Source organism: Salvelinus namaycush, chromosome 6 (assembly GCF_016432855.1).
Source record: "Salvelinus namaycush isolate Seneca chromosome 6, SaNama_1.0, whole genome shotgun sequence".
NCBI classification, from domain to species: domain Eukaryota; kingdom Metazoa; phylum Chordata; class Actinopteri; order Salmoniformes; family Salmonidae; genus Salvelinus; species Salvelinus namaycush.
In genome coordinates this window covers 33823672-33839908 of record NC_052312.1, presented here as the reverse complement: position 1 = coordinate 33839908, position 16237 = coordinate 33823672, and the positions used below count along the sequence as shown (strand labels likewise).

Below are 16237 nucleotides of genomic sequence, written 5' to 3'. Positions count from 1 at the left end.
AGTGAGCAGTCCTCTTCATCATGATCATTATTGTCATCATCATCGTTATCATCGTCGTAATTTCCTTTACACTCTAAAAGAGCGTTGTGTACTACATTCATCTCCTTGACAACATCCATTCTCTCTGTCGGCATGTTTACTGATAAAGACTTGTTTCATTCTCTGTGTTTGACAGGCCTCCTGTGCTGGCATGCCGTGGGCCTCTCTCCCTCTATCTCTCTCTCTCACTGACCCATATTGATCCTTCTGTTCTCAGTGAGGAGGGTCCTTCTCTGCCTGCCTGTCTGGTTCCGCAGATTCTTCCAGTCTGCTCCAGTGAGCCACTCAGCAGAACCAGCCTATATATAATTTTTACTGCAACTAACCATTTCTGATGGGAGTGGCCAGAGTGCACTGTCATGACATAGACCCAGAAAAACAATAAAGGCATATTGTCCTGATGCTCTCACCAGGTGTGTTTGCATGTGTGTATTAATCACTCTGTTAGAGGCTGGGGAGCAGAGGCTCTGCATCTCTACCCCCTCGTGCTCTATGATAAAATATGCAGCAATAAACTTGTATGCTGCTCTCGTAGGCCTACAAAATGCCTACAAAATGCAACTGTGAAAACTGAAAAAATGTGTGTTGGGTACTGTACTGTCTGAGTTGAAAGAGCCAACAACAATTGCTGACACAATCGTTTAATGTGTGATTTATTCCAGCCCTGCCACGTGCACACTATTGCCCCCAAGGGAGAGGGAAGGCCGAGGTACTGCAGGTATTGTTTGCAGAAAACAGGATCCCCCATTATAGTGGATGGAAAATGTCAATCTTCCAGTAAGTGAAAAAGTGCTTTGAAGACAATCGTGTAACTAATAATTGCTTCTAATACACCAGATGTATGTCATTGAACTGATTATTTAAAAATCGCACACAGAAGAAATTATAAGGATCAACTTAAACAGGAAGCACCCATGGTAAGGACTATTCAATGTTGGTCTGACCAATCGGAATCTATGCTTTAAGATTGTTTTGATCACGCGGACTGGGAAATGTTCCGGGTCGTCTCTGAGAATAGTATTGACCTATACACTGACTCCGTGACTGGGTTCATCAGGAAGTGCATAGACGCTGTCGTTCCCACTGTGATGATTACAATTTATCCAAACCAAAAACCGTAGATAGATGGCAGCGTTTGTGCTAAACTGAAAGTGCGAACCATCGCATTTAACAATGGAAAGGTGACTGGGAACATGGACGTGTACAAACAGACCAGCTATTACCTCTGTACGGTAATCAAAGACGAAAAATTACAGTACGGGGACAAATTGGAGTCCCAATTCAATGGCTCAGACATGAGACATACGTGGAAGGGACTCCAGACAATCCCGGATTATAAAGGGATAGCCAGCTACGTCGCGGACACCATTTCCTCGTTACAGGATAAGCTAAACACCTTCTTCGCCTGCTTCGAGGAAAACAACATCGAGCCACCAACGCGGGCCCCTTCCGCTCACGAGGACTGTGTGTTCTCGTTCTCCGTGTCCGACGTAAGTAAGTCATTGATGTTAACCCTCACAAGGATGCTGGCCCAGACGGCATCCCAAGCCGTGTCCTCAGAGCATGTGCAAACCAGCTGGCTGGAGAGTTTACGGAAATAAAATCTGTCAGTCTGTCTCCCAGTCTGTTGTCCCCACTTGCTTCAAGATGTCCACAATTGCTCCAGTACCCAAGAAAGCGAAGGTAACTGAACTAAATCGCCCCGTAACACTCACATCTGTCATCATGAAGTGCTTTGAGAGGGTAGTTAAGGACCATATCACCTCCATCTTACCCCACAACCTGGACCCACTACAATTCGCACACCACCCCAACAGATCCACGGATGATGCAATCGCCATTGCACTGCACACTGCCATATCCCACCTGGACAAGATAAATACCTATGTAATAATGCTGTTCATCGACTACAGCTCAGACTTCAACACCATAGTGCACTAAAGGTAATCACTAAGCTCAGGGCCATGGGTCTGAACCCCTCCCTTTGCAACTGGGTCCTGGTCTTCCTGACGGGCCGACCCCAACTAGTGAAGGTAGGCAACAAAACCTCAGCCACGCTGATCCCCACAGAGGTGCGTGCTCAGCTCCCTCCTGTATTCCCTGTTCACCCATGACTGCATGACCAAGCACGTCTCCAACTCAATCATCAAGTTTGCTGACGACACAAGCCTGATTACCAACAATGACAAGCCCTGGCGGAGTGGTATTAGGAAATGAACCTCTCCTTTAACGTCAACAAAACAATGGAGCTGATCGTGGACTGTAGGAGACAGCAGAGCGAACACACCCCCAATCCATATCGATGGGGCTGCAGTGGAGAGGGTCAAAAGCTTTTAAGTTCCTCTGTGTGCACATCACTGACAACCTGAAATTGGGGCACTGCCTGCCCTCCAAGACATCTAACAGCACCTGGTGTCACAGGAAGGCTAAGAATATAATCAAGAACTCCAACCACCCGAGGCACGGCCTGTTCACCCCGCCACCATCGATATAGAACAGTGGTTTCAAAGTCATTCCATGGAGGGCATAGTGTCTGCGGGTTGTTGGTTTTTACTTTCAGTTAAGAACTAGACAACCAGGTGAGGGGAGTTCTTTACTAACTGGTGACCTTAATTCATCAATCAAGTACAAGGGAGGAACGAAAACCCGCAGACACTCGACCCTCCATGGAATGAGTTTGACACACAGTATTATGATCTAGAAGGAGCAGACATTACAGCTGGATCAAAGCTGAGACAGAAGCTGTTTATCAATCTCTCAATCTCCAGGCCATCAGACTGTTAAACAGTCACCACTAGCCGGTCTCCACCCGGTACTCTACCCTAAACCGAGACTGCTTTTCCCTATCTACATAGTCATTTAACACTGATCACTTTAAAAATGTTTAAATACCGTTTTACCCATTTTATATGTATATACTGCATTCAAGTCATGGCTCATCCTATATAACTACTGCAGTAAATAACGTTTCTATTCATATACTGTCTATACTGTCTGTACACACCATTATACAGTACATTCGGAAAGTATTCAGACCTCTTCACTTTTTCCACATTTTGTTACATTACAGCCTTATTCTAAAATGTATTAAATAAACAATTTTCCTCATCAATCTACACACAATACCCCATAATGACAAAGCGAAAACAGCATTTTAGAAATGTTTGCAAATATATATAAAAAAAACTGATACCTTATTTACATTAGTATTCAGACCCTTTGCTATGACTTGAAATTAAGCTCAGGTGCATCCTGTTTCCATTGATCATCCTTGAGATGTTTCTACAGCTTGATTGGAGTCCACCTGTGGTAAATTCAATTGATTGGACATGATTTGGAAAGGCACACACCTGTCTATATGTAACAGTATAGCTTCCGTCCCTCTCCTCGCCCCTACATGGGCTCGAACCAGGGACCCTCTGCACACATCGACAACAGCCACCCTCGAAGCATCGTTACCCATCGCTCCACAAAAGCCACGGCCCTTGCAGAGCAAGGGGAACAACTACTTCAAGGTCTCAGAGCAAGTGATCTCACCGATTGAAACGCTATTAGTGTGCACACCGCTAGTTAGCTAGCCATTTCACACCGGTTACATATATAAGGTCGCCCCGACCCGGGCGCGAACCAGGGACCCTCTGCACACATCAACAACGGTCACCCACGAAGCATCGTTACCCATCGCTCCACAAAAACCGCGGCCTGTGTGTCCTCAACCCTCTGCTGTACTCCCTCTTTGACCACGACTGCGTGGCTTTGCACGTCACCAACTCCATCATCAAGTTTGCTGACGACACCACGGTTGTAGGTCTGATAACCAACAATGATGAGCTAGCCGATAAGCAGGAGATAAGTGAACTGGCATTGAGGTTCCAGGATAGCAACCTCTCCCTCAACGTCAGCAGAACAAAAGGAGTTAATTGTTGACTTCAGGAAGCAGAGGGAACATGCCCTGATCCACACCAACAGGACTGCAGGAGAAAGAGTCAGCAGCTTTATGTTCCTTGCCGTCCACATCACCGAGGACTTGACATGAATCAACAACACCACCCCTCTTGTCAAGACGGTGCAACAGTGTCTCTACTTCCCACGGTGGCTGACGAAATTTGGCATCCCACCCCTGGTCCTCTCCAAATACTACCACTGCACCATCGAGAGGGTCCTGACCGGTTGTATCACAGCCAGGTATGGGAATTAATCCATCAATGACCGCACGACCCTCCAGCGTGTGGTGAAGATGGCCCATCACATCACTGGGACCGTGCTCCCACCCATCCAGGACATCTACTCGAAACGGTGCCTGAGGAAGGCCTGCAGCATCATCAAGGACCCCACACATGCATTCACTCAAGCACACACACACACAGACATACTGTACACTCATCCCCACACACACACACACACACACACACACACACACACACACACACACACACACACACAATAACTGCTGCTACCGGACTCTTTTATTATTATTGCTAAATACTGTACAATTTAAACACTTGCCCCCATCCCCAAAACATATGTACATATTGGACTATAAATTGTGCCTTCCTGTATTATATGTATGGTAAAATGTTTATTATATTCTACTGCGTCATTTACTTAGTTCGTATTCCTTTCTTTTATTATGTGTTATTGTCGTTGCATTGTTGATAAGGAACCTGCAAGTAAGCATTTTGTTGGACGGTGTATACCATGTGTATCCCATATATAGGACTAGTAAAAAAAAACTTGAAACACACACTCCCCTTGCCATACCAGTGCTCTCCTCACACAAAGACAGATGGGAAGTGAGGGGGAAGTAATGCAGTAACCCGGTCAGTTCCTCAAATGCCCACAGAACATAAATAATACATTATGTAACTTAATGAATAAAGAGGCAGGGGGGAAGAGGGAGGGGGAGATGAGAGAGAGACAGAGCGATCAGAGAGGAAATATAACTGTACCACAAGAGGGCAGTATATACTAGACAGAAGTAAAGATCATGCAATATATCCCTTATTTTTTCCCTTTTCCACTCATTCAACAGCACAAGGTAATACTAAAAGGCCTCCAGAGTGGCGTAGTGGTCTAAGGTACTGCAGAGCTTGAGGCGTCACTACAGATCCGGGTTCGATTCCATGAGGCGACGCACAATTGGCCCAGCGTCATCTGGGTTAAGGGAGGGTTTGGCAGGCCCGGGATGTCCTTGTCCCATCTCGCTCTAGCGACTCCTGTGGCGGGCCGGGCACATGCACGCTGACACGCTTGCCAGTTGTATGGTTTTTCCTCCGGATACATTGGTGCGGCAGGGTCGTGTTTCGGGAAGACGCATGGCTCTCGACCTTTGCCCCTCCTGAGTCCGTACGGGAGTTGCAGCGATAGGAGAAGACTAACTACCAATTGGAAAAAGGGGTCATAAAACTCCCCCCAAAAAGTAATACTAACAGGTATAAAAAAAGGGACATCTACAGGAAACGGCTGAAAGATGAACCTATGAAAATATCATTGCACTGGAAAGAAAAAAATAAGATACAGATTCCACCCTTGTCAGAGCTTGGGCAACTCTGATGGAGGTGGGGGCCACAAGAAAAATCTGAACTCATCCTGAGGGGCTGCAGTGGCTCACGGTTCTACATGCAGTCAGAGCCAGCACTAGCCTTTTTGGGGGCATAAGAATTATTTTGTTCCATTTGACAATTTTATAACAATTTTCCTGCAATTCTACACATTCTGCCATTGGGTGGAGAGAAATGTTTGCAGTTTTTAATATGATATCTGGGTGAGAGTGACTAACAAAATCAATGGAGTCCCCCAGTCTGTAATTAGACCATGATTACTACAAGTTTATATAGCTGGCTAGACTACCAATCTAAAAAATGTTAGCTGACATGGACTAATTGAGTTACTGTCAGTAACAGACATAACAAGAGAGAAACTGCTGATGCACAACCACATTTCAAAATGGCACCTTGTGTGTTCTACTATTCTAACTCCAAACAGTACGTTTTGGAAATTGATCTGAGGGCCTACAAAAAGGGACGAGCTGCCAGTTTCTCATCCTTGGCTTATATTGTATATTTTTATGTGTGATTGCCACTAATCTTCAAGTGTGTGTACCCCCCCTCTACTGAAGGGGGACACAGTTAAAATGTCCACAGGCTCCAAGGCCTATTGGGAAAAGGAAAGGAAAGGGGGATATCTAGTCAGTTGTAAAACTGAATGATTTCAACTGAAATGTGTTTTCCACATTTAGGCCAACTCCTCTGAATCAGAGAGGTGCGGAGGGCTGCCTTAATCGACATCCACGTCTTCGGAGTGACTGGAATGGCAGCGCACAGTCTTTTGACCATACCAAACCATGCATGTTGTTTGTTTCTTTGGTTTGAATTTAACAAATTAGTTTTGTTCGATTTTTCATAACATTTTTGTAACAAGAAAAACGACAAATAAATGGATTCTTATTTTTCAACTTGAATCAAACTCTGGACATTGGATTTGTTTGAATCAAGACTAACATTTCACCTCTCTCCATTACGGCGGAAGGATTAGGATGCAAATTGTATTGGTACAACGATATTGGACAATTTAGCCACTAGGCGGCAGGTAGCCTAGTGGTTAGAGCGTTGGGCCAGTAACCGAAAGGTTGCTAGATCGAATCCCTTAACTGACAAGGCAAAAGTCTGTTGTTCTGCCCCTGAACAAGGCAGTTAACCCACTGTTCCTATGCTGTCATTGTAAATAAGAATTTGTTCTTAACTGACTTACCTAGTTAAACAAAGGTTAAATTAAACAAATAATTAAAAACCCCATTCATATGTAATATCAGGAGCACCATCTTGTGGTTGGATTTGAAAATGTACTGGAATGTCACTTGTGCAAATTCTCTCAGACTTTGTCTTCTCGAAAGACAATGTCAAGAATATACTACATGTGCAACAATCATTCCGTTGAATGGTTGGAAGTCCTAGTGTCTGTGGGTTTTTGATTTTTCCTGTCAATTAAGACCTAGACAACCAGGTGAGGGGAGTTCTTTACTAATTACTGACCTTAATTCATCAATCAAGAGGAGTGAAAACCTGCAGACACTCGGCCCTCCGTGGAATGAGTTTGGCACATGTGCTCTTTAACATCATACAATGTAATTGTATTTCTGACCTCCCCCCCACCAGCACCCTGTGCCTGTGGCCCTGGCCTGTATCCTCCCCCATCACCACCATCCACCCCCCAGCACCATGACTGTACTCCCATATTAAGCCAGTATTACCAGGTCAGAGGTCACATGTCACAGAGTTCATCTTGTGAAAAGAGAGAACATGAGGTGTGCTGCCAGTGCTATGTCCTCAACGGATTCATAGGAATTTTTGTCTATCACGATTCATAAAATACAGCCCTTCTTCATTTCAAAATGAGTGTGTTGTTGTTTTACTATCATTTCATATTGTACTAACTAAATTAAATACTTACACTACATTCAAGACTCTGCATTCAAGCCCTGGCTATTTTGTCTGATGATTTATGGTTTATTATGGTTTCTCAGCTCTATGTGAACTCTCCAGCCTGTATGTCTGCCTTATATTTGACCTCACAATAATGTACTGTAAGCTGCAGAGAGACCTTACAATTCCTCCCACCCCCCCCCCCCCCTAGCTTGCCCTTTCCACGTCTGAAAGAAGTGTGTATTCATCAGTGTCTGAATCACATTGTTGTGTTGGAGGCCTAGGAGGAAAAACATGTCTGTTCCACAAACACGTTTGACACCCCTGACTACAGCGGTCTTTCTGCTAGTGAGTCTCTAAGCAACATTCAGTGTAGGATCTATTACATAATAGTCCTCACTCCTGTCACTGAGGTGTGAGATGGTCTGCATAGACAACTAGTCTGGCCAGAGCGGAGCGCTGCACAGAGATCCCGTGTTCCCATCGAGCTGCATACTGGAGATGACCAAAACAATGTGCTCTGAACCAGATAATAGAATATTACAATTGTTATAAGCTCTTCCTCAGACTGTCAGGTTCAGGAAGTCTCATTGATTTAGAGTCCTACACAGCTACACTGCTTTGATAACCAGCCCGGTTTCATTTCCTGGAACCCCTGTGCGGTTGACTGTGACATGTGACACCTCTATGTTACGGTGGCTTTGATTCAGCGCAGTGTAAAGGCAATCAAATCAGAATGAGAAAGGCATTGGGAAATACTGCCATAAATACAAGGTATAATCTGTTTGTGATACTCCGTCCAGTCCCAATCTCACTCCCAACCCCATACGCAGCCCCAGCTCATCCCCTTACCAATCTCTTTATCGATCACAATCCCCATCCCCTGCCGAACCCCCATACCCCAGCCTAACCTAGCCCCATATGCTGCCCCAGCCCATCCTTTTACTGATCCGTACTTACTCCGGCCAAGCCCCTACCCCTGGTCCCAGTCTGCTTGCTACATTACAGAGGTTAAAACAGTACACGCTCCACAACCTCACACCCAGGTGTCTCATCCTCTCTTGCTCCAAGACCAACTTGGCTGGTGCAGACCATAACAAGTTATTCTCGATAGACAAACATGCAGTGGTGGGTGCATCCTTATACACAGCTCGGCCCAGCTTTCTCCTCTCTCCGGTTGGTCTGTGTAGGAAATAGGTCTAGTCTCCTCTGTTTAGGAGACCAGAAGGTTGTTTTTACAGTACCTTCTTTGTCTGGTCCGGTGAAGTGCGAAAGCCATTTCTCCAAAATCAAACGCGTCTTCGTTGGATCCAGAGTGTCGTCAGATCAAGGAGCTGTGGTGAAGACCTGATGTGAAGGGATGTCCAGGTATCGTGTCGTCTGTCTTTTACCTTGTCGTTGTGTCCATCTGTGGGTTATTCTTGGCAGGCTAGGGATAGGAGATAGTGATTATCCAACTGGCAGTTCCATGGCAGTTCTTCCATACAGCGCCAGCCATCTTTGTGGGCATCTTTGAGGCTGGCACTCGGTAGCTATAGCCGTCATTCTGACATGGCAACAACCTTTACACAAGGAGGTTCATTTAAGCACATGGGGAAAGGGACTGAAAAATGTTTGCGAGAAGATTGTTGAGATGATACAAATCTCTCCGTGAAACAAATAAATGACTACAAGTTCCGAATGACTACAAGTTCCAAATGACTACAAGTTCCAAATGACTACAAGTTCCAAATGACTACAAGTTCCAAATGACTACAAGTTCCAAATGACTACAAGTTCCAAATGACTACAAGTTCCAAATGACTACAAGTTCCAAATGACTACAAGTTCCAAATGACTACAAGTTCCAAATGACTACATGTTCCAAATGACTACAAGTTCCAAATGACTGTAAGTTCTAAATGACAAAGACAAACAGCCATCTGTAAATCTGTACAGTATATACAGTTGAAGTCAGAATTTTACATACACTTACGTTGGAGACATTAACACTCGTTTTTTTCAACCACTCCACAAATATTTTGTTAACAAACTATAGTTTTGGCAAGTCGGTTAGGACATCTACTTTGTGCATGACATAAGTCATTTTTCCAACAATTGTTTACAGACAGATTATTTCACTTATAATTCACTGTATCACAATTCCAGGGGGTCAGAAGTTTACATACACTAAGTTGACTGTGCCTTTAAACAGCTTGGAAAATTCCAGAAAATTATGTCATGGCTTTAGAAGCTGCTGACAGGCTAATTTACATAATTTGAGTCAATTGGAGGTGTACCTGTGGATGTGTTTCAAGGCATACATTCAAACTCTGTGCCTCTGCTTGACATCATGGGAAAATCAAAAGCAATAGACCTCCACATGTCTGGTTCATCCTTGGGAGAAATTTCCAAACGCCTGAAGGTACGACATTCATCTGTAAAAACTATAGTACGCAAGTTTTGGAAACTTTAGAGTGTTTTCTATCCTAATCTGTCAATTATATGCATATTCTAGCATCTGGGCCTGAGAAATAGGCAGCTTACATTGGGAACGTTATTTTTTCCAAACATAAAAATTCTGCCCCCTAGCTTCAAGAGGTTTAAGGACAACAAAGTCAAGGTATTGGAGTGGCCATCACAAATCCCTGACCTCAATCCTATAGAAAATTTGTGGGCAGAACTGAAAAAGCGTGTGTGAGCAAGGAGGCCTACAAACCTGACTCAGTTACACCAGCTCTGTCAGGAGGAATGGGCCAAAATTCACCCAACTTATTGTGGGAAGCTACCTGAAATGTTTGACCCAAGTTAAACAATTTAAAGGCAATGCTACCACATACTAATTGAGTGTACGTAAACTTCTGACCCACTGGGAATGTGATGAAATAAATAAAAAGCTGAAACAAATCCTTCTCTCTACTATTATTCTGACATTTCACATTCTTAAAATAAAGTGGTGATCCTAACTGACCTAACACAGGGCATTTTTACTAGGATTAAATGTTAGGAATTGTGAAAAACTGAGTTTAAATGTATTTGGCTAAGGTGTATATAAACTTCTGACTTCAACGGTATGTTCTATATGCAGTACTCTTCATACTGACAGTTTGTTGTCTGTTTCTTTGCTGAATGTTTTTCTTCCCCAGGAGAAAGGATGGGTTGGTACATCCATAAGAGCAGGGGCTTTGTACTGCTGCTGTCCGCCCTCACCCTCTCTCTCCTGGGTGTCATCAGCTCCATTACCCTCCTACCTCCAGCAACCTCCAGTCCTTCTCTTACACTTATCGCCACCTCTCCTCTCACCCACACTTCCACTCCCACCCTCTTCCCCAAAACATCCACATTCCCCCAGCCCCAACGTCAAATTTCCTTTACCACCTTAACTCTTCCTCTCTCTCAGTACTTGCCACTCCTCTCCACTACATCACCATCCCACTCCTCTCCAAAACCACTGTTCCTCCTCTTCCCAAAACCTCCCATGCTACTGTACCTTATGCCACCCGTGCCACACCCAAAACTTTGCGCCCTCGACTCCCCCATGCTACCCGCCTCCTCCTCTCTATATGACCAGTCCCCTCACCCAAACTTCCCGCCTGTGTCTCCCCAAAACCATCGTCCCTCCTGTCTCTCAGTCCTCGTCTGCTCCTCTCTCTTACACCATCTCCACCACCAACCTTCCCCTCTCCACAACTGCCCCTCCTTTCCCCAAAACCTCCCCTCCTCCTGTCCCCAATATCTCGCCTCCCCTACCCAAAACATATCGCCATCGTCTCCCCAAAACATCCCCTTCTCTTCTCCTTGACACAACCAATCCCCTTCCAAAACTACCAACCGTCCCTTACCCAAAACCTCCTCTTCTCTTCCTTCTCCTCTCCCCCATACCACCAGTCCCTTACCCAAAACTTCCCTTCCACGTGCCAAAACGACCACCCCTCCTTTCTCTCAGTCCTCCACCCCTCCTCTCTCCAGAACTACTGTCCCTTATCTTCCCAAAACAACAATCACTCCTCTTCCCTCTACCACCCGTCCCTTACCCAAAACCTCCACTCCTCGTCCGCCCAAAACCTCTCCCCATCCTCTCCACCACACTGCTCCCCCTCTGTTTGACTGTGAGCCCTTCATAGTGACCTGGAACATCCCAGACCTGGTCTGTAACAGGTACAATATCTCCCTGGACACCTCCCCCTACAGAGGTGTGGCCACACCTGCCAAGGTAAGAAACAATACACATATTCCTCTTGGATAAATGGTAATATGTTAGAAAATGAATGACCCTAAAACAATCATATACTTCAATGTCCTAACAGGGATTTATTGCGAGAAGTACAAAAACGTTACTGTGTTTCCTTCCTCCCTGCTTTTAAGTGCCAGGTCAGTTCCTGTCTCTGTTCTATACGGACCGACTGGGCCTCTACCCCCATGTGGACCTGCTATCCAGGCAGCAGTTCTACGGAGGCATCCCCCAGAGAGGAAACCTTAGAGCCAGCCTGGCCAAAGCTCGCGCTGACATCGACTACTACATCCCCTCCAAGTACTGATCTAGAATCAGCACCAAAATCCTAACCTTAATGATTAACCATCAGATCAAAACTACGGGGCAACTACAACTGTTACTCTACTGCAGTACATCCTGTCCATGTAGAGGTTGCCCTTAGTCACAGATCAATGTTTAGTTCACTATGTTCAAACATTAACCTTAACCATTAATGGAGAGTTGGGGACACAAAACTGACTTTAGATCAGTGCATAATAAGGGTATAACTTTACTGCTCCACCTCCCTCCAGGACGGCCGGTGGTCTGGCTGTGATCGACTGGGAGGGCTGGTGCCCCCTGTGGGCCAGGAACTGGGGCTCCAAGTGGATCTACATGACCCTTTCAGTGACCCATGCCCACCAGAGGGACCGCTCCCTCACAGCCCGGCGGGCCATGGCTACAGCCAAGAAGCAGTTCCAGGCAGCAACCCGCAGCTACATGGCAGAGACTCTGTCCTTGGGTGTCCGGCTCAGGCCCAACTAACATTTCCCCAACTGTTATGACCATGGATGGATGGAGCCAGGATACACAGGGAGATGTTCCAAGGAGGTGAGGGGGCAGAATTTTGAGCTGCTCTGGCTGTGGGAGGCTAGTTCCGCACTCTACCCCTCTATATACCTGCAGGTAAAGAATGTTTTTTGTGGGGTGGGGGGAGGGAGGGATGGGGGGGCAGGATATGACTAATTCATAATCTAACATCTACCCCTAGTCTGGTAGCTAGATGTGTTTTGGTTTTGCCATCTCCTGTGTAGCATGGCAGGCTATACTAAAAGTTTAGTGCTTCCTAGTTTGTAGGTAAGGCGAGAGAGACTAACTCCTATGGGGTTGCTGTGCTTCTTTTAGGCGTCTCTAGGGGACTGGCATAGCGCCACCCTGATGGTGAGGAACTGAGTCCAGGAGGCGCTGAGGGTGTCTGCCTTACCCGCCCGGATCCCCACCGCACCCGTCTACGTGTACACACGACCCGTCTTCATCGACCAGAACAGACGCTTCCTCAGCCAGGTGAAAAATATGCTTCTTACAAAGGCTTTTGACCAATCCTAAATGAGTCTCTAGCTAGCCCCTACCCCCCAGACACATGAAGCAGTGTGATGGTGGGGATCTGAGGTGAGAGAAATGTTGTCCTGAGGTGCAGTTACCTTTGTCATACCCCCTACCACTGTAATAATAACCCTTCTCTGTGTTAACTGTGTGATGTTCTCCAGGGGGACCTTGTCAGCACCATCGGGGAGAGTGCTGCTGTGGGGGCCTCAGGAGCCATGCTGTGGGGGGCCAGTACCAACTATGATGATAAGGTTAGGTGATACTCTAGCCCTGTTTATACCTGGTTCTAACATGGATCCTTTGTCCTGATCTTGTCCACATCCTGATGGTGCCCACATTTTCAGACAGGTGTACTGTATGTAGACAATCAAAAGATGCATTGAGATCTGATTGTGATCAGATCTTCCTCACCACCTCAAATCAAATCAAATGAAATTGTATTGGTCACATACACATGGTTAGCAGATGTTAATGCGAGTGTAGCAAAATGCTTGGGCTTCTAGTTCCAACAGTGCAGTAATATCTAACAATTCCACAACAACTACCTAATACACGCAAATCTAAGTAAAGGGATGGAATAAGTATATGTACATATAAATATATGGATGAGCGATGACCGAGCGGCATAGGCAAAATGCAATAGATGGTATAGAATACAGTACATACATATGAGAGGAGTAATGCAAGATATGTAAACATTATTAAAGTGGCATTATTAAAGTGACTAGTGATCCATTTATTAAAGTGGCCAATGATTTCAAGTCTGTATGTAGGCAGCAGCCTCTCTGTGTCAGTGATGGCTGTTTAACAGTCTGATGGCCTTAAGATTGAAAAACAGCTTCTGTCTCTCGATCCCAGCTTTGATGCACCTGTACTGACCTCGCCTTCTGGATTGTAGTGGGGTGAATACGCAGTCGCTCGGGTGGTTGTTATCCTTGATGATCTTTTTGGCCTTCCTGTGACATCGGGTGCTGTAGGTGTCCTGGAGGGAAGGTCATTTGCCCCTGGTGATGCGTTGTGCAGACCTCACTACCCTCTGGAGAGCCTTGCGGTTTGTGGGCGGTTCAGCTGCCGTACCAGGTGGTGATACAGCCCGACAAGATGCTCTCAATTGTGCATCTGTAAAAGTTTGTGAGGGTTTTAGGTGACAAGCCAAATTTCTTCAGCCTCCTGAGGTTGAAGAGGCGCTGTTGCGCCTTCTTCACCACACTGTCTGTGTGGGTGGACCATTTCAGTTTGTCCGTGATGTGTACGCCGAGGAATTTAAAACTTTCCACCTTCTCCACTGCTGTTCCGTCAATGTGGATAGGGGGGTGCTCCCTCTGCTGTTTCCTGAAGTCCACGATCATCTCCTTTGTTTTGTTGATGTGGAGTGAGAGGTTGTTTTCCTGACACCACACTCCGAGTGCCCTCACCTCCTCCTTACAAGTGTATATGGATCTGGACAGTGAAACCATTTAAATCATCCTTATCCTGGCTTCTAATATCATTGACAGGTGGCACCATTAACTTATGGCATCAATAAAATAAAATAAATAAATATGCATACAGGGAGGGACCAGGAAACCAGGAGGGACCAGGAAATCTGTTCACAGTGCGGACACAATGGACGGATATGAGTCACATGTTAATACATGTTAATACCAAAGCCTCACATAGTTCTGAAAATGTGGGCAAAATCAGAATGTAGACAAGATCAGAACAAAGGCCGGATGCTAGACCCAGGTATAAACAAGGCTTCTGACACACATACACACTCAAGGTGATACTCCCCACTCACATCGAACGCAAAATACCACTGACATTTTTAGGGTGCCATTTGAGACACAGAATATTATTTTAAGAAACAAAACTATACAAAAGCAGAAAAAAGTATTCTCACCATGAATATTATCATAAATATAATACTACTCCAGCACATATGAATACACTCAAACTTTCTTTGATGCATTGTTCCCTCCCTCCCTCCACCCTCCCTTCCCACAGGCATCCTGTGAGGCTCACTAGGCGTACCTCAGCACTACACATAAACATGAAGCGTAATCATTTCCTCCAACTTTCTCTCTCTCTCTCCCTCTCCACGGGCATCTTGTGAAGCTCTTTCCTCGTACCTTACCACCACGCCCAACCCCTACGTCAACAACGTGACGGCCGCCGCCCAGCTGTGCAGCAACTTCCCGTGCCAGGGGAACGAGCGCTGTGTCCGGAAGCACTACGAGTCGGACCACTACCTCCACCTGTCCCCAGGGAACTTCCGTATCCTCTGGGCCAGGGGCACCACGTACATGGTCCTGGGGACTCCCAGTCTGGCTGATCTGACTCTCTTCTCCAGGAGGTTCACCTGTCAATGCTATGCAGGACGGACATGTTCCCCCAAGCTGCCCATACACCTGTCTAAAGCACTGGTGTTTAGACTGAAGCATCAGGGTCTCTGACAAAACGAAGACACTGAATAAAGTGATCGCTGATATGGAACAATCGACCATTAAAGAGAACTTGAAAAAACACTGATGGATGGATCAACTGGACTGTGTCCTGTGTGACATACACAAGGTGGCACAAGTCTCTGGTTTGACCTTCATAATAATACTGTAATAATAATCAGAGGTAAGTACTTGAACGTCTCATGCAGATGATGGTTTCGGGTGATATGTTGACTAAAAGTTTGTTGATTGCACATAAGGACACACTACAGTGTGTGCCATGCAGTACTGTACAACCTGGGTGTTTCAGGTCACTGTTTTCTCTGTGCCTTAATAAAGTTCACACTGCAGTAATGATGAAGCTCCATACGTCTACTGATTCCGTTCAGCAGGAAATAGCCTAAAGACATTGACATGCTGTGACAGGAACAAATAAGAGTTGATTGCAAGTAGAGATGGTTTATCTGTGACAACATTTTTCCTGTAGTTATTTTGTATATCACTTGAGTGTATATGTAAATAAAAAACGTGACTCTCTGTCTCTGTGAGTATTTACGGTGTCATTGGTTGTCTATTGCACTACTGACCCTCACAGTGTTGATGTTGTGAAGACGGGCACCGATTAGAGCTGTTTTTATAAATATTGTATTAATTGACATTGACCAGAGGTGCTAATAGTTTATTCTCCACTCATTGTGAATGACTGTAATGAAAGTAAATGGCCAAAAGTGTAATATGAGATTTTCCTTGCCCTGCCCTAATAATAATAAACCTTGTGTTTGTGGATGACTCCTGCC

General features: G+C 45.4%; 1 pseudogene; it reads left to right on the top strand.

Annotated features, from left to right (window-relative positions):
• Nucleotides 1–1232: 1232 nt before the first annotated feature.
• On the top strand, nt 1233–15861 carry LOC120049079 (annotated as a pseudogene).
• The last annotated feature ends 376 nt before the right edge of the window (nt 15862–16237 follow it).